The sequence below is a fragment of the Chiloscyllium plagiosum genome, chromosome 10 (genome assembly GCF_004010195.1).
Source record: "Chiloscyllium plagiosum isolate BGI_BamShark_2017 chromosome 10, ASM401019v2, whole genome shotgun sequence".
NCBI lineage: Eukaryota > Metazoa > Chordata > Chondrichthyes > Orectolobiformes > Hemiscylliidae > Chiloscyllium > Chiloscyllium plagiosum.
The window spans coordinates 74,110,790-74,130,029 of record NC_057719.1 but is presented as its reverse complement, the minus strand read 5'-3'; the positions used below and the strand labels follow the sequence as shown (position 1 = coordinate 74,130,029).

The window sequence follows — 19,240 nt, the reverse complement described above, 5'->3', positions numbered from 1 at the left end:
GGTGCTGCATTTTGGGAAAGCAAATCTTAGCAGGACTTATACACTTAATGGTAAGGTCCTAGGGAGTGTTGCTGAACAAAGAGACCTTGGAGTGCAGGTTCATAGCTCCTTGAAAGTGGAGTGGCAGGTAGATAGGTTAGAGAAGGCGGCGTTTGGTATGCTTGCCTTTATTGGTTAGAGTATTGAGTACAGGAGTTGGGAAGTCATGTTGCGGCTGTACAGGACGTTGGTTAGGCCACTGTTGGAATATTGCATGCAATTTTGGTCTCCTACCTATCGGAAAGATGTTGTGAAACTTGAAAGGGTTCAGAAAAGATTTACAAGGATGTTGCCAGGGTTGGAGGATCTGAGCTACAGGGAGAGACCGAACAGGTTGGGACTGTTTTCCCTGGAGCGCGGAGTCTGAGGGGTAACCTAATAGAGGTTTACAAAATTATGAGTAACATGGATAGGATAAATAGGCAAAGTCTTTTCCCTGGGGTTGGCGAGTCCAGATCTAGAGGGCATAGGTTTAGGGTGAGAGGGGAAAGATATAAAAGAGACCTAAGGGGCAACTTTTTCACGCAGAGGGTGGTACGTGTATGGAATGAACTGCCAGAGGGTGTGGTGGAGGCTGGTACAATTGCAATATTTAAGACGCATTTAGATGGGTATATGAATAGGAAGGGTTTAGAGGGATATGGGCTGGGTGCTGGCAGGTGGGACTAGATTGGGTTGGGATATCTGGTCGGCATGGACGGGTGGACTGAAGGGTCTGTTTCCATGCTGTACATCTCTATGACTTTATGCCTGAATGTCTGAAAGCAGATCACCGACTTAACAGTGTTTCTTTTGTCCATCGTGCTCAGCACAACATGTGTCTGGATGTGTGGTGGTCTGATTAATGCTGGACAATCCTACCACCCTGATGGTGTGGACTATCTCCTAGAGCTGTGATCAAGAAGACGGTGAGAAATAGGGAAAAGCAGAAGGGATTCAAGAGGAAACAGGCAGCCTAACAAAACCTTATTGGCCAGGCCATCAATAGACAACTAATCCAGCTGTGATATCTGGTTGCCTTGTCTCAATTCCCAGTTACCACAAGTTCCAAACTTTTCCTTCATCACTGATCTGCACAGAAACGAACACCATCACACCGTAAACAGTCTTAACTAAATCTGGAAATCAAAGCATTCCATATTGGATACAAACTTCAACTATTTAAAATGAATGTTTTCCAGGGATGTGGGCACTGCTGACAAGGCCAGCAGTTGTTGCCCATGTCTTGAACAGAGTGGCTTGTTAGGCCATTCCAGAACCAAGCCAAGAGTCAATTACATCGCATCGTGTCTGGAGTCAGAGGGGTCAGGAAGCAGGATTCTTCCCCAAAAAGACACAAGTGAAGCAGTTTTAACAACTATTGATGATAGTAACTGTGCCTGCAATAAAACTGAGACTAGCTTTCAATTCCAGATTTTATTATGTCAGTTTATATACCACCAGCTGCCAGGGTAGGATTTGAACTCTCATCCCCAGAACCTGGATTATTCATCGCGTGACATTATCGCTCCTAAACTAATCATTGACTATCCTGTGTGTAGCTCACCCTATTCCAGTAATTCCTATTCATAGCAATCCCAGAGTTTGCAGCATAGTTTGTGGAAGGTTCACGACTTTCAATGAAACTGGCTTCTAAGATAACCTGGAGTCATAGCTTTCTGGATGGGCTGACTGATTGATTGACTGACCACAGGCAAGGTACTGACAGAATGGCTGTGATGGGAGGACAAATCGGTCGTTCTGAGGTTTAAAGCTCCATGCAGGCATGCCCTTGGGATGAACCACTGACCCTTTGACCCTGGCCCTCACAGCCAGAATGGCAGCACTATGAACATCCCCAACAGCAGCCTGGCCTTACACCATATTCAGCAAGTTCTACACGTGCTGCAATGGAATCCGAGGCATTGAATACCACACACCACATGTGAGCAGCATACATAATAGAGATGTCTGTCACTTCTACACTGTAAAGGATGCTCTCCAAGCTCTGGGAAAATCCAGGTACAAAGTTGGAGATGGGCTCTTCCATGCTCCTCGGCATTGACTTTAGACTTATAGAGTCAGAGCCATACAGCACAGAAACAGACCCTTTAGTCCATGCTGTTTATAATCCCAAACTAAATTAGTCCCAACTGCCTACTCCTGACCCTCTCAATCTTTCCTTTCAATGTACTTATCTGAGTGTCTCTTAAATGTTGTAATTGTGCCTGCATCCACCACTTCCTCAGGAAGTTCATTCCATACGCAAACTACCCTCTTGGTAAGATTCCCAATGCACCAAACAGTATGCACAGATACCCATTATTTCACTTTCTTGAGCCTCCCTAATATGAAATTCCTTAACCAAGCCCTCACCAATAGGGCTCATGTAAGACTGACTTGCCGAGGTAGCTGACATGGTGTTAGAATTAGCTCCTACCCTGGCACCAGGCCACTCATGCTCATTGTCTCACCAAATGCAGATCCCACTTCTAAAGTTGTACGTGAAACATTGACTGGTAACTGTTTAAAAGATACTGATTTTTAATATTCATGTTAAGTTTATATTGTTAAGTTTAACAGTAAGCAGGCGGAGGGAATTGATTTCGTATCTTGAGTGCATGTAAAGATAGAGCATTGGTCAGAGTTTTAGAAGGTGGAAGACAGATACATAATGCAGCCTTCTGTAGATAGATGTTGAGAATTGGGGGTCTCTCAAACGAGGGGTCATAGTTGAGTAAGAGGGCGCTCATTTAAAATGAAGTACATTGGAATTTCTTCTCCCAGAGGATAGTGAATGGCTGGAATTCTCACCTCAGAGGTTTGTGAAGGCTTGATCAGTGAAAGTATTCAAAGAGAAGGTAGGTAATTTTTTTCAAATATTCAAGGGAGTTGATGGCTGTGCTGAGTTGGCTTGACACAAGAGTTGAGGCCTGGGGCAATCTTGTTGAATGGCAGGGCAGATTTGAGGAGCCTCTTTCTTACATGACAAGTAAAGAAATTGCATCTAACTTGTGGGTGAAGGAGATGGGAAAGTTAAGGCTATACATGCCTTTCAACAGCACTGTAGGAGGAGGAGAGTTAGAACATGGCAGAAAAACAATGATGAAAGAATGGGCGGGATATGTCTGGGGAGATGGAAACATCTCAGGGGCATGGTTAAATGAGTGGAACTAAATTATTTTAATAATATTTCTTATCAATCATCCATGATTAAAGTCTGCAAAGATGGGTGTGGAAAAGGGTGGTGATTTGCTGGAGGGAATAAGAAGAGTTGGTAAAAAGGAAAGCTATACGAGAGCTACTTTGTCAGATGTGGCTTGAGATGGGGCGAGAGTGCTGAAGCATTCCGGATTCAGGACCTCGAGGATACTTGAAGATTATGATTCTCTGCCTGTGCCGAAGTTGGAGTTGCCATAGCAGAATGGTAGAAGTACAGCATTGGGAGAATATGGAAAATGTGACCCGAGTGAGAGTGACACACTGCAAAAGATAACGAGCAGACTTAGTTTGAAGAATTTCTAACTTAGTAAAATATGTTAACACATTGGCAGGTTTAGTGACATTTACTAAATTTCAATTTCTACAAACATATTATTTTGCACTTGTGATTGGTAGTGGAGATAGTGGCATGCTGGTAATTACACTGCACTAGTAGTCTAGAGGCTGAAAGTAATCTGGAATTAAAAGTCACATGGTTCGAAGAATGGGTTACAAATGCTGGTCTTGCCAGCAGTACCCAACCATGCGATAAGTTAACAAAGCGGTTTTTAAAATGTTTTTCCGCAAGATGCAGGTAATGACCACAAAATCATTGCTGATTGTTTAAAAAAAAACACCCAGTTTACTAATGTCCTCTAGGGAAGGAAATCTGCCAGCCTTACCTAGTCTGGTCTGGCCTACATGTGGTTTCAGTTGATTCTTAGCTGCCCTCTGGGGATGAGTAATAAACACTGGCCTGGCCAGTGACGTCCACATCCCATGAATGAAAAAAACGTGCAGTCACTATTGTGACATAGGAAACACCACAGCCAGTATTTACACAGCAAGACCCCATGAATAACAACGTAATAATGATTTGATAAATAGTTTCAATGACATTGGTTGAGGAATTAGCCAGGACACTAGGGCCAACTACTCAGCTGAAGAGGGCAGCACAATGACTCAATGGTTCGCACTGCTGCGGTTGTGTGGATTCCCACATATTCTCCCTGCGCCTGTGTGGGTTTCCTCCGAGTGCTCCAGTTTTCACCCACAGTCCAAAGGTGTGCAGGTTAGCCGATTGGCCACGCTAAATTGCTCAGTATCCAGGGATGTGCAGGCTAGCCATGGTAAATGCAGGGTTAGAAGGTTTGTGTTGGGGCGAGGTCTGGGTGGGATGCTCTTTGGAGGATCATTGCAGAGTCGATGGGCTGATTCCATAACCGGTTGCTCATCTTAAATTGCCCTTGAACTGACTGGCTTGTTTTTCCTTTTCACAGGGTAATCATTAAGAATTACCACATTACTTGCACATCAAGGATAGACTAGGCAAAGTTGGAAGATTTCCTTAAGGATGATGAACCAGATGGGTTTTTGCAGGAATTGAAGAGCGATTAATTATCACTTTACTGAGAATAGCTTTTATTTTCCATACTTTTTTGTTATAGAATTAATCTGATTAATTTAAATTCTTCTGGTTGTGGTGGGATTTGAACCCAGTCTACAGATGAATTAACCTGGGGCTTTGGATTACCGGTCCAGTAATATGGCCACCATGTCTCGCATGTATCCGACAAAATACCTGCTCACAGAATACATTCAATCTTGAAAGTCTTGAGCATAGACTCCTACAGTGTGAAAACAGGCCCTTTAGCCCAACAAGTCCACACCGACCCTCTGAAGGATAACCCACCCAGACCCATTCTCCTACCCAATTACTCTACTTTCATTCTGACTACTGCACCTAACCCACACATCGCTGAACATTATGGGCAATTTAAGGTGGTAAATACACATAACCTGCACATCTTTGATTGTGGGAGGAAACTCACACAGACACAGAGAGAATGTGCAAATGCCTCACAGGCTGTCGCTCTGGGCTGGAATTGACTCGGGTCCCTGGCTTTGTGAAGCAATAGTGCTCACCACTGAGACACTGTGCCAATCTTTTGCTTTTTGTGTTGTGAAAATTTGTCTGAGTGTTACATGGGTTTGTTTTATGATGATATGCAATTGTCACGAGACTGCAAGGTCATTTAATTAAACGTGAGCTCCAGGTACAGAGTTGCCTCTATACCTAATCTAAGAAAAATATATTGTACATACACACACAAAAATTAGAATATCGCAAACAAACAAATACACACAAATTCATTTTTGGCCATTCCCAAATTCACAAAATCAGTTTAAACAAAATCAGCACAAAAACATTTGCAACAAATTATTGCATGAATAGAACATGCCTCTGGAGACAATGTGACAGCCGTGGATATTATTAATCCCAACATGTAAATTAAACTCACGTTGGAGTTGATTAGCAGAATGAAATCATTTTGAAACACTAAAGCCAATCTGTCTCGAAACTGGACGTGCAGAAATGCAAACGGCGGTGGCTGGGTTACAAAACGGAGGGGCTTGTTACCACTTAAACCGTTTCAGAATTACTGCTTGGCAGCAAAAGTAAAGTTAGGTTCAGAAAGCATCCAAATCACATTTAACTCAGGAATTTTGGCAGGAGGTTGGTTAAAGCCTGATGCTATATCTGATCTTTTAAAATGTAGAGGGAGAAATTAACTTGAGTAGCACAGCTTTGAGCATTCTTCACCGCTATCACTGAACATCACACAGGGGTAGTGGCCAACAGTCTTACCCCTGGGATAATTAATGTCTGCAGTGCACCAGGAATTAATTTTCCATTCCCACCACCACACTTAATATCTGTATTAAAACACGCTGGATTCTGTTGTTGATGTTTGTTATTATTTAGGCTGGTCAAAGGGGGACATGGTGGAATAGTGACCTTGTCAGAGCATCATACAGCACAGAAGCCATCCTTTAGCCCATTGAGTCAGTGCCAATCAATCCCACTTTCCAGCACTTGCCCATAGCTTTGAGTGTGATTACATTTCAAGTGCTCATCCACATATTCTTTTCAAAGATATGTTGTGATGTTTCCCATCTCAACTAGCCTGCACAGGCAGTGCATTCCAGGTTCCCACCACACTCTGGGTGAAATAACAATTCCTCTCGAAACCTCCTGCCTTAAAATTATACACCCTAGTTATTGACCCTTCATATAATGGAAGCAGCAGCTTGTTCCTATCCACTCTGACTGTACCACTCAATTGTATACACCTCAATCAGGTCTCTCTTCTGCCTTCTCTGCTCTATCCAGTTCTTCTTCATAGCTAAAATGCTCCAACCCCGCAACATCCTGGTGAATCTATTCTCTGCCACTCCAGTGCAATCACATCCTTCCTATAATGTGGTGACTTAGAGCCGTACAGTGTATACTCCATCTATGAACTAACCAAAATCTTGTACAGCTCCAACATAGCATCCCTGCTTTTAGCTTCTAAACCATAGCTGACAAAAAGAGAGTGTCCCATATGAAAACTTAACTGCCCTATTAACTTGTCCCTCTGCCTTCACAGATTTGTGGACAAACACCTCAACATCCTGAGCTTCCCAATAGCCTGCCATTCATTGAGCACTTACTCCCTTTTATTGCTATTTTGCCCAAAATGCACACTTTTCAGAGTTACATTCCATCTGCCACTGATCTGTCTATATCGTCATATAACCTAAGACCTTCTTCCTCACTGTCAATCACCTGGCCAATCTTCATGTTATTCAGAAATTTACTTATCTTCTCCCTCACATTCTCATCCACATTGTTTATTCATGTTATGAAAACTAAGGGTCCCAGGACCAATACCTGTGGTATGTCACTGGACACCAGTCACACAAACAGCCTTCTGACACCATTTTGTGTCTCTTATCATAAAGCCAACTTTGGGATTTATCTTGCCAAGTAACCCCGAATCACGTGCTTTTACCTTCTGTATCAGTCTCCGATGTGAGAATGGGTGGCATGGTGCCTCACAGTATCATGGACCCGAATTCAATTCCAGTCTTGGGCAACTGTCTGCGTGGAGCTTGCATGTTCTCCGTGTCTGCATGGGTTTCTGTCGGGTGTTCTGGTTTCCCCCCCACAGTTCAAAGAAGTGCAGGTTAGGTGGATTGGCCATGCTAAGTTGCTCATAGTGTCCAGGGATGTGCAGGTGTGAGTTGGACATGAGAAATTCGGGATCATGGCACAGTGGTTAGCACTGCTGCCTCACAGTGCCAGAGTCCCGGGCTCAATTCCCGCCTCAGGCGACTGACTGTGTGGAGTTTGCACATTCTCCCAGTGTCTGCGTGGGTTTCCTCCGGGTGCTCCGGTTTCCTCCCACAGTTCAAAGATGTGCAGGTCGGGTGAATTGGCCATGCTAAATTGCCAGTAGTGTTAGGTGAAGGGGTAAATGTAGGGGTATGGGTGGGTTGTGCTTCGGTGGGTCGGTGTGGACTTGTTGGGCTGAAGGGCATCTTTCCACACTAAGTAATCTAATCTAATCTAATCATGGGGACAGGGGCTGAGTCTGGATGGGATTCTGTTTGGAGAATCAGTGCAGACTTGATGGGCCGAATGGCTTCTTTGCGCAACGCAGGGATTCTACTATTGATATCTTATCAAAGGCTTTACAGAAACCCACATAAACTGCATCAACTGCACTACCTTCATCTACACACATAGTCACCTCCTTAAAAAATTCAACCAAATTTGTCAGACACTGGACTTCTAAAGACTCAAGGAACAATGGTTCAAATCCCATCTGGCCAATTTAAATAAATCTGGAATTGAAAGCTAGTCTCAGAAATAGTGCCACAAAACTGTTATATATTCATGTTGTTTCGCTCATGTCCCTTAGGGAAGGAAATCTGCCACTCTTATCTGGTCTGGCCTGCATGTGACTCTTGTTGCAATCATGTTTTAATCCTCCCACGGTTTGCCCTACGAAAGATTTGTACTTGTTATTTTATCATGCAGCTATATCACACTTTAATTTAAACATGGGTTTGTGAAGTCATAGTGAAGGAGCCGATTGCAAGCTTTTCTTAATTGAAAGAAGAAAAAACTTAATGACGTAACCCAAAAACAAGGTATCAAACGCATAGGTAGGAAGTTCAAAATGGGGGTGAGAGTGTGTAGTTCAAACAGAAAGGTCAAGAGTAGACAACTTTAAAAAGTTCTTAGAGTCTTTGAATAGTTAGGTTCTAAAGTGATAGCACCATTGTATATTTGATGCCTTCAGAAGTGGTGAAATTCATAGATACCTTCAATTCATGGCAAAGGTGCATTTCTCCAATTCACTGTGGCAGACTAGGAGTGAGGACAAGCCTTCTAGTCCTACTGCTACTGTCATTTTTTTGCCTAGATTCCATTCCAGATAGGCAGTGTACTTCAACATGACATTACAACGTGAAGTTCTATGATAGAAGGTACCATGTCACCTTCAGTCACCCGCTGTGCAACGACATTAATGTTCAGTCAGTCTGTGCTGTGTGTGCAATGCATGTCATGCTGTTGCTCCTTCGAAGGTCTTCACATCATTTGAAAGTATAGCCCCATCCCTCAATGCAATGAAGCACTTACCCAACCCACGCCAGTGAAGGCGGTAGCTATTCCCAGCTCCGTTGTTCAGATTAGATTAGATTACTTACAGTGCGGAAACAGGCCCTTTGGCCCAACAAGTCCACACCGACCCGCCGAAGCGCAAACTACCCAGACCCATTCCCCTACAGCTAACACTATGGGTAATTTAGTGTGGCCAATTGACCTGACCTGCACATTTTTGGACTTGGGAGGAAACCGGAGCACCCGGAGGAAACCCACATAGACACGGGGAGAATGTGCAAACTCCACACAGAGAGTCTGTCAGAGGTGGGAATTGAACCCAGGCCTCTGGCGCTGTGAGGCAGCAGTGCTAACCACTGTGCTACCGTGCCGCCCATTTGTTATTTACAGCACAATGGAAGGAAACAGCAGTAATTCCTGGAAAACAGTCTCAAGCTCTGCCTCTTATCCCTTGATGAATCCCCAAACCTGCACATTTCCTTCACTGTATCCCTCCCTGTCAATCCAATCAGCTCTGAACTTCCCCATGTTGCCACTGACTCCATCTATCTAACTCTTGCCCCTACTCTACTCTCTAAGCCCCAATTTTGCCTCAATTTCGCCCCAAGGAGCAGCACTTCGAAAGCTAGTGCCTCCACATAGACCTGTTGGACCATAACCTGGTGTTGTGTGATTTTAACTTGGAGCCCTGGGCATCTTGAGTCAACATGCCAGATACAGCCATGCACTGTCCACCCATCAAAGCCAGGAGTACTCCTGGGACTGACTTCATTGCTTTTATCAAGTTGATAAATTGGTGGTGACTCTCATCCTAATGTGTGCACCCTCAATGGCATGAAGTAACTCGGAGGTAGAGATTGGAGTTTCAATGCCTTTTTTATAACAATGGCTATTTTGGCCCAGACGGAGTCTTGTTTAGTGATGATGTCATAAGTTTGGATCACTCTGGTCGGGTGACCACTGTGGCCATCTTAAAGTCCAGATTGTTAGGGGGAAAGCCTAGGCTGGTAAGATTAGGGAGCCATGGTCAAATAAAGATAATGAAGTTCCAGTCAAACATAAAAAGAAACATGTATTATTTACAGACCATTGGGATCAATGGAATCTCTTGAAGAATTAAAGAGTCTAGTGGCATTCTTAAGGAGGAAATCAGGGAAGGCAAAGATGGGATAGAACATAGAAAAGTACAACACAGATCAGGCCCTTTGGCCCATGATGTTGTGCCGAGATTTAATCCTAATGTAAAATATACTAACTTAACCTATACACCCCTCAACTCACTGCTATCCATGTGCATGTCCAGCAGTCGCTTAAATGTCCCCAATGACTCTGCTTCCACCACCACAGCTGGCAATGCATTCCATGCATTCACAACTCTCTATGTAAAGAGCCAACCTCTGACGTCACCTTTATACCTTCCGCCTAATATCTTCAAACTATGACTTCTCGTACCAGTCAATCCTGCCCTGGGGAAAAGTCTCTGGCTATTGACTCTATCTATTCCTCTCATTTAAAGTTTGGGAGAAGATTTGTAGCTCGGGTGCTCGTGGTTGTGGTTCTGTTCGCCGAGCTGGGAATTTGTGTTGCAGACGTTTCGTCCCCTGTCTAGGTGACATCCTCGGTGCTTGGGAGCCTCTTGTGAAGTGTTTCTGTGATCTTTCCTCCGGCATTTATAGTGGTTTGTATCTGCCGCTTCAGGTTGTCAGTTCTAGCTGTCCGCTGCAGTGGCCGGTATATTGGGTCCAATATACCGGCCACTGCAGCGGACAGCTGAAACTGACAACCGGAAGCGGCAGGGACTGGCCACTATAAATGCCGGAGGAAACATCACAGAAACGCTTCACAAGAGGCTCCCAAGCACCGAGGATGTCACCTAGACAGGGGACGAAACATCTGCAACACAAATTCCCAGCTCAGCAAACAGAACCACAACATTCCTCTCATTATTTTGTAGACCTCGATCAGGGCTCCTCTCTTCCTCCTTCTCTCCAGGGAGAAAAGTCTGAGCTTATTCAACCTTTCTTCATAAGGCAAGCCCTCCAGTCCAGGCAGCATCCTGGTGAACCTTCTTTGCACCCTCTCCAAAGCCACTTTCTTCCCTATAGTAGGGCAACCAGAACTGGACACAATATTCCAGTGTGGTCTCATCAGGGACTGGTAGAGCTGCAGCAAAACCTTGTGGCTCTTAAACTCGATCCTCCTGTTAATGAAAGCCAAAACACCATATGCTTTCTTGACAACCCTATCCACTTGGGTGGCAACTTTGAGGGATCTATGCACTTGCACACCCAGATCCCTCTGTTCCTCCACACTGCCAAGAATCCTGTCTTTAATCCTATATTCAGCATTCAAGTTTGACCTTCCAGGATATGAGATAGCCTTGGTAGATAAGGTTGAAGATAATCCAAAAAGATTCTTAAATATATGAAGAGCACGAGAGTAATTAGAGGGGGAATAGGACCCCTTAAAGACCAATGAGATCGACTTATATGTAGAACCTCAGAAGATGGGAGAGATATTAAATGAATATTTATTGTCAGTTTTACTGCTGAGAAAGAAATGGAGGCTAGAGAACTCAGTGAAATAAATTACACATTACAGAATAGGAAATGCTGATGGACCTGGAAAAGGTAGATAAATCACCAGGGCCTGATCAAGTGTGTGCCAGAATATTGTGGGAAGTTAGAGAGGAAGTTGTGGGGCTCCTAGTAGAAATACTTGTATCATCCATAAACACAGGTGAAGTACTGGAAGACAGAAGGTGACTAATGCTGTGCCATTGTTTAACAAAAGGCTGTAAGGAGAAGTCTGGAAACTATAGACCTAGAGTCTGACATCGGCGATGGGCAAGTTGTTGGAAGTGATTCTGAAAGATAGGATGTACATACATTTAGAGAGGCAAGGACTGATTAGGGATAGTCAGCATGGTTTTGTATGAGGAAAATCATGTCTCACAAATGATTGAATTTTATAACAAAATATCCAAAGAAGATTGATAAGAGCAGAGTGGTAGACATTGTGTACTTGGGCTTTAGTGAAATCTTTGACTATGGTTCTGGATGGTAGACTCATTAATAAAGTTAGATCACATGGGATTCAGGGTGAGCTTACCAGTTGGACACAAAACTGCATTTATGGTCAAAGACAGTGGTGGTGGTGGTGGTGGTGGAAGGTTGTTTTTTTTCACTGGAAGCCTGTGACTAGCAGTGTTCCCCAGGGATCAGTACTGGGTCCACTTTGCCACTTATATAAATGATTTAGATGGGAATATAGGTGGCATGGTTAGTAAGCTTGCAGATGACACCAAAACTTGTGGTGTAGCAGACAGTGAAGAAGGTTATCTAAGATTACAAAGAGATCTTGATCAATTGGGTCAACGGGCTGAGGAGTGGTAGTTGGAGTTTAATTTGGATAAACATGAGTTATTGCATTTTGGTAATACAAACAAGGATAGGACCTATAAAATTCATTGTAGGGCCCTGGGTAGTGTTGTACAACAGAGACACCGAAGGGTTCAGGTACATAATTCTTTGAAACTTGGACAAGGTGGACAAGGTGGTTAAGGAGGCGTTTAGCATTCATTGTTCAGACCTTTGAGTAGAGGAGTTGGGACATCATGTTGAGGTTGTACAGGACGTTGGTGAGGCCTATTCGGGAGTATTGTGTCCAGTTCTGGTCACCCTGTTATACGAAGGATATTATTAAACTGGATAGGGTTCAGAAGTGATTTACCCGGATGATGCCAGGAATGGAGCATTTAAGATACAAGAATATACTGGAAAAATTAAAACTTTTTTCACTTGAATGTTGGAGTTCAAGAAATAACCTTATTGAGTTTTATAAAATTATAAGGGGCATAGATAAGGTGAATGGAAGGTGTCTTTTCCTTTAGGGTGGGAGAGTTCAAAACTAGGGGACATATTTTCAGGGGAGCGAAGAAAGATTTAAAAAGGGCATGAGAGGCAACGTTTTTAAAAAAAAGAGTGGCTCACGTGTGGAATGAACTGCCAGAGACAGTGGTGGATGCACATGGAGTTACAATATTTAAAAGACATTTGGATAAGAATGTGAACAAGAAAGGTTTGGAGGGATATGGGCCAAGTGCAGGCAGGTGAGACTAGTTTAGTTTGGGAACATGGTCGGGATGAACCGGCTGACCAAAGTGTCCGTTTCCTTGCTGTACGATTCTATTGCTCTAAGTCAGTGCTTTTTGTGCCCTACAGATGCACCTAGAATCTCTCAGGGCTCCAGGTACTAAAATAACATGATGGAAATAACAAGTTACTACTCCATTTTATCCATCTCCACTCCAGAACTACGGTCTACTTCTATTCATACGTCTTATGGGGTTAACTCTTCTCTGAAGTGGCCCAGCAAGCACAATGCATAGAATAGAATCATAGAATCCCTACAGTGTGGAAACAGACCTTTCAGCCCAACAAGTCCACACTGACTGTCCGAAGAGTATCCCACCCAAACCCATTCCCCTGCCTTATTACTCTACATCTACTCCTGACTAACGCACCTAACCTACACATCCCTGAACACTATGGGCAATTTAGCAAGGCCAATTCACCTAACCTGCACATCTGTGGACTGTGGGAGGAAACTGGAGCACCCAGGGGAAACAGGGAGAACGTGCAAACTCCACACAGACAGACAGTTGTCCGAGGCTGGAATCGAACCCAGGTCTCTGGCGCTGTGAGGCAGCAGTGCTAACCACTGAGCCACGATGCCTCCAGTTCAATTACAGCATTAGATGCTGGCCTTGCCAGCAATGCTCACACCCCAAAAAATTATTTCAAAATCCAGGATCTACAAGAGAAACTCTTCAAAGGTCATGGCAATGTGTTATAATGGATGTTGGCAATACAACGTAGTGGAGCCTAATTATCAATGGACTAGGGTATTTGAAATAAAATTGTGTCAATGTGATTTAGAAAACCAGGTAGCAAGGTGTGAAAAGCATTGCTGTACCTAGGCTGAAAAGGAATCAGGTCCCAGAACCATTGTGCATATTCAATCAGCCAAAGCAATGAAAAGGAGAAACAATGATGATAAATGAGACAGATGTTCAACAGAATGTGGAAGGTAAAGTTTCCTCAGTCCCTGTTAAAACTGGGTGGAAATTGCTTTGGAGCGGTTGGATTTTTAAACCCGCCATCTGTTATTTTTATTCGAGGGAGTCAGCCAACCCACCCATTAACTTTAATAAGTGGAAAGATTACACAAATTAACTACAGGCAGGAAAAGATGCAACAGTTACTGGAGTCTTTACAACATTTATCTCATAACCAACCACAAATACTGCATTGTAGACTTAGAGAAATAAGAAGACAGTTCAGTCACAGTCAACGTGATATGTTATAACTTAATTATCCTGCATTTTGGTGTGCAATTTTACAATATTTGGTCAGGTAAGTCAGAATGAGCTTAAGACAGACACAAATGTAATCTCCAAGAAAATCTATTAAATACCATTTCCATCTAGGTTCAAATAAAGCAATGCTATAATTGCAGAATGGTTAGAAAAAGTTATTTGAACGTACTAAAATGATCTCAAAATCAGGTAGATCACATATTATATAGCAAAATGTACAATATTTCAAACAGTTTGGCCACAGATCCCAGGTTGCCTGATCTTATGCTTCTAAAATTTACAGTGATGTGCTATACACAAATCAGGAGAGTCTTACATCATGGAGAGTCTTCAGAAGCTTAAATTTTAGCTAACTCACTCCTGCCTTTTGAACAACATCCAAGTACCATTAAATGTGTTCTCTTGCCCTCTACCTGTACCCTATACTATATCCAAGATGCTTCAATTGTCAATCCACAAGATGCATGCATTTGGAAAAAAAGAGACATTATTAGCTGTAATCTTTCATCCTTGAGGCAGGACATTTCTTGATGCAATGATCAGACTCCTGAGTGGCCAAGTCTACCCACCACTGTTTCCACTGGGGGCAGGTAATTTAAGATGAACCAAAAATGAAAAGTTTGATGATCTGCCCTTTTTGAAATACATAGTTCAACCTGAATGTGGGTAGAATTTGCACGGATCTGGTGGTGTTTACATCAAAATTTTAATACCTGGTAAATTATAATTTTCTTTATACCTCATTCTCCATCATATCATGGCCTCACATATCATCTCTGACAAGACCCATTTTACAGGCCAGTGGCAATTATACACACAATCAATCAATTTGAGTAATTTATCAAACAAAAAGCTGCTACAGGAAAACAACTCTAATTATTTAGACCAAAAAGCTGCAACGTATGTGCAAAGAATGTCTTTGTTTAAAAAGCAGGAAAAAAAAGTCCAATACTGCAAATATTTAACTTTTTGGCATTTCACAGGGATATGGTCGAAACAAAATTCTGGAGCCAAACAGATGTGGGTTTGGAAAATGGAAAGAAGTGACAAAAGGTTCAAAAGGTAGGTCATGAGAATTTCAACTGCATTCCTTGCAGACCTGACTATTTATTTGTAGTGCTGCATATAGATCCACACTTAAACGCAAGGCAAATGTATTTGCTAACATTAAATTCTTCTGACAGGTGCAGAATAGCAACGGGATGTCTGGTGCCAAAAGACAAGATCGTTTTGGAGTTTCCATGTTTTTTTAATAAGACAAGTTTGGGGGCAAACGATACAAATTTATTCCTTTCCCTTCTTCACTTCAGCTTGGATGAAGGTCTCCTGTGAAGCTGTTTTTAAAAAGAGTTCTGCTGCTTTTCTCTCCACCCGCCTGACAAGTTCCCAGCTCATCTTCCATGACAGCTGCTATTCATATGCATTGTCCATACATCTCTGTGGCTCCCAAGAATTTGAACAAATTAATTATATGGGTACAAAGTGCTCCAATTAAATTATATGCTGAACTCTGAGTAACAGCAAATGTCTGGGGGTAGGGGCATATTGGCCATTTATCAAGGAACATATAAGCTAAAAAAAAAAACATTTTACGTGCTTCAGGACTTTTAACAAGTACAATTTATGTAGGAAGCATTTCCCTGGCTTGTAATGTTGACACGACATCCACTAGCCGGCAAACACACTTCTGCATACAAGCTGCTGTTGCTCGCCTATGCCACACAATATGCCCATTGATAAATCTGCTGCTTTGGCGAACATAATGCTTGAATGTGTAAAGCATCTGTACTGAACACCAGCCAATGCAGACCGTGCTGCCTTGACTGAGCTGGTCACCAACTGAGCTTGATTCAAAGTATTCATAAATTGAATTCCTAGGGGCACTGTAATAATCTGTGGCTTCAGTAACATAATAAAGGGGACATGAACTTACTACAATTTTAACAGTGATAAAGGGGAAAATGCTGGTTTTTGAGTATTGGCACCACTTTTTTTGTTAACCACTTATAATTGGAAAAGTATGTCAAGACATTGACATTAATCATAAAAAGAAGCAGATTTCTAAGAAACAATGAAATTGCACTGCCCCAGTAAAAATATGATGCATGCCACATGAATTTGGAAAAGTGACATAAATTTTCATGTCCAAACCATACTCCTAAACTCTGGCAATCCCCCTCAAAAGCCCAAGTTACTTGCTCCTTTAAATCAAAGGAAATGGGACTCAAAACACTAACTCAGTCTCTCTTCCCAGGTGCTGCCAGACCAAACGTAGTTCATGAAGTAAAACACAGAACTGTGGACGCTGGAGACCAGAAACAAAACAGAAATTTCTGGTGAAACTCAGCAGGTCTGGCAGCACCAGTGGGGAGAAAGCAGAGTTAACGTTTCAAGTCCAGTGACTCTTCATCAGAATCACAGAAGATTATGGCATGACTAGAAGTACGATGTAGGTGTGAGAACTTTAGCGGCCCACAAGTTTACAAAACATTTCAGACCGATTGCTGGCTGGTGTAACATAACTTACTGAAACATAACAGTTTACTTTTGCGGGAAAAGACCAAGATTGCTGACACTAGCAAAAGAAAGCCTTGATGCCAAAGTTACCATTTTCTAGCAATTCATCACCACATGGTGGTAAAAAAATAAGAGGCCAAATCAATAACATCGATCTAATGGCCACGAACCCTGAAGTACCCAGCAGCCAAACTGTGAAGTGGAAAGGTTTGACAATAGCTCCAGCAAAAGCCACACAACATGAGAAGGGCAGCTTTATATAGGTTTGGACCTACATGGTCAACAGAAGACAACAGAACCACATGATAATTTTGCACTGAAGAACATGAATTTCTCTGAAGGAATTTGCATGTATGTTACCACATTGGTTGGATGGATGAAGATGAAGAGAGGCCACAGATTGATAAAATGTAGGCATTAGACTTTATTGTGTAATAAAAGAACAGATTTGCTGGTGCCCCCATGTAAACTCAAAGTTGGGACACATTTAGATCCGAAATAACCAGTAAGATCAAGAGGTGTTTATTTTAAAAAAAAGCACCCACATATTGCAGTTATGTGAAGGGCTGCAATATCTGTAGGTCATCCTTTGGGCGGGAGCGTCAATGCGCCAGTCAAGAATCAAGTTTGTGCTGAATTGACTCAGAGGATGCTTAGAGAGAAGAAATTCACAAAAACACAGGCACAGCTTGTTGTTTTGTGGTTTCCAACCATAAGATACTACCAAATGTCATCAGATTGTTCAAACATATGGAATATCAAAACCAAATGGATGCAGAGGAAGATGGTTTTGATGTGGAGGGATGATTCTAATCTAAAAGTGATTAAAGCAGCACATCTAATCCAGAGTGGGATCCTTACAATGATGCTGGGGCTAAGATGACTCGGGACACATCTTCTGGACTGTGCCAGAAGACTGTGGATTTGCGAGTTACTTGCCCCTGCTGAAAAGTGCCTTTTACAAAGATCACGTTAATATAGTGCGAATTACCAACTTAATCTACTTTCTCCTAATTCTAAACAATGACCACCCACATTCGTAGTTCTCATTTTATACTCTGCATACAAGTTGACCCCTGTATACGAAAGATATTTTGAAAAGTTCAAAGGTTGATTTATACATCGAGGTCTCTGGTAACAGAGTTACTAGTTAAATTTTTGACAAATGTAGAAAAAAAGGTAATGCAGTGTGCGTACAACTGAACTGTGAGATAAAAAGTCAAAGAGACTCCTAGAGACTTCAGTTAATGAATTCTTGCCATAAAGGGTAGCAAAGATCCCAAGTTTCCATCTCTGATCTACACTCATTTGGCTAAGAGTTGGATTTGGGATTGGAGTTCTATTTCGGCGATTCAGAGATTTAACAAAACTATGCGAGTTCTAAGAACTTAGAATTATTTCCAGCTGCAACAATTTGTCAACACATCCATACACAGTCACTTTTGAAGTTTGCTTCCGAGGACCAGCCACATAGTGAGGTCTGCAAAGGCTGAAAGCGAGCACTTCCAGACAATGAGGGCAGAAGAGAGAATGGTGGTTGAGGTCAAGGAGATCCTTATCATGGTTCTGGAATGGAAGAGGACGATGTGAAAACAGAGGGGCACAAAGATGAATGGACACAGTTAAAGGCCCTGTCCAATATTACACTGTGGAATTCTTAACTGAGTATAAATGGATGACACATCAGAAATGCTTTGCTGAGAGGGTGCATCATCAGAACAGATGCAATGAGGCAGACAAATTGGGGAGAAAAGAATGGAGTCATTGAAGGAGGTAAGGTATGAGGAAATGTTGTTGGGGTAGATGTGAGAGTTGGCGGGCTTATAATGAATATCAGAAGAACACTGCTCCCCCAGAAATTGAGGTAGAGAAGTCATGGAAGGTAAGGAAAGTGTCAGAGATCTCAAGGTGAGGGGGACGATAATTGGAAACAAGGTTGATGAGGTTTTCCAGGTCCAGGCAAGAAGAGGAACGAGCAGTCACACAATCACGAATGCACTGCAAAGTCAGAGTTGAGGGAATGGGCCCAAATAGGACTGGAACAAAGATTGTTCAATTATAGCCCACACAAAGACAGGCATGAATAGGACCTGTCTGGGTACCCTTGGCAATACCTTTTATCTGGAGGTGAGCAGTTAAAGTAAAGGTGAAATTGTTCACTGAGCCGTCTAGCTCAGACTGGGGGAGGACTGATTGGATCTCCATTTGAGAATGATCCATCTGAGAGGTTCTTTCTCAGACATCTTGTTCTCAACTTTAGATGTGTGTGAAGCCTCACCCAACCCTATCCCTAACTTCTTCCAGTTTTATCTTTTTACAACCATCTTCAATAACATCACTATCTCTAGATTGTCAGAATGCTAGTCAGACATCTAATTTCTAGGAAGAATGGAGCCACAGACTTTAGCCTAGATCAACCTCTGTTCTTTAATAACAACCTATATCCTTCCCTTATCCCAATTGTTTGGAACCGTAATACTCCATTTGAAAGATAGCATTTTTTAATATAATATATTTTTATTAAGAAAAAATAGATTTTTAAATATTACAACAAATACAAAACAATGCAATTCAAAACAGTACAAAAATAGTACAAAAGTAAACCCAAATAATAAAAAGAATTCCCCAACCCACCCTCCTATACGAATGTATAAACATATATAGAG

The 19,240-nt window shown here is 42.3% G+C and overlaps 1 protein-coding gene and 1 long non-coding RNA gene across 3 annotated transcripts in view; one reads left to right on the top strand and one right to left on the bottom strand.

Annotated features, from left to right (window-relative positions):
• Window positions 1–15,331, top strand: part of LOC122553777 — a 16,720-nt gene extending 1,389 nt beyond the window's left edge. The window contains exons 2-3 of the long non-coding RNA XR_006312843.1: window positions 15,041–15,119; window positions 15,242–15,331. This is a non-coding gene — a long non-coding RNA (uncharacterized LOC122553777). The remainder of the gene's footprint in view (window positions 1–15,040; window positions 15,120–15,241) is intronic.
• Window positions 1–19,240, bottom strand: part of LOC122553776 (cysteine-rich motor neuron 1 protein-like) — a 239,509-nt gene that overhangs the window by 75,551 nt on the left and 144,718 nt on the right. The window lies entirely within an intron of this gene.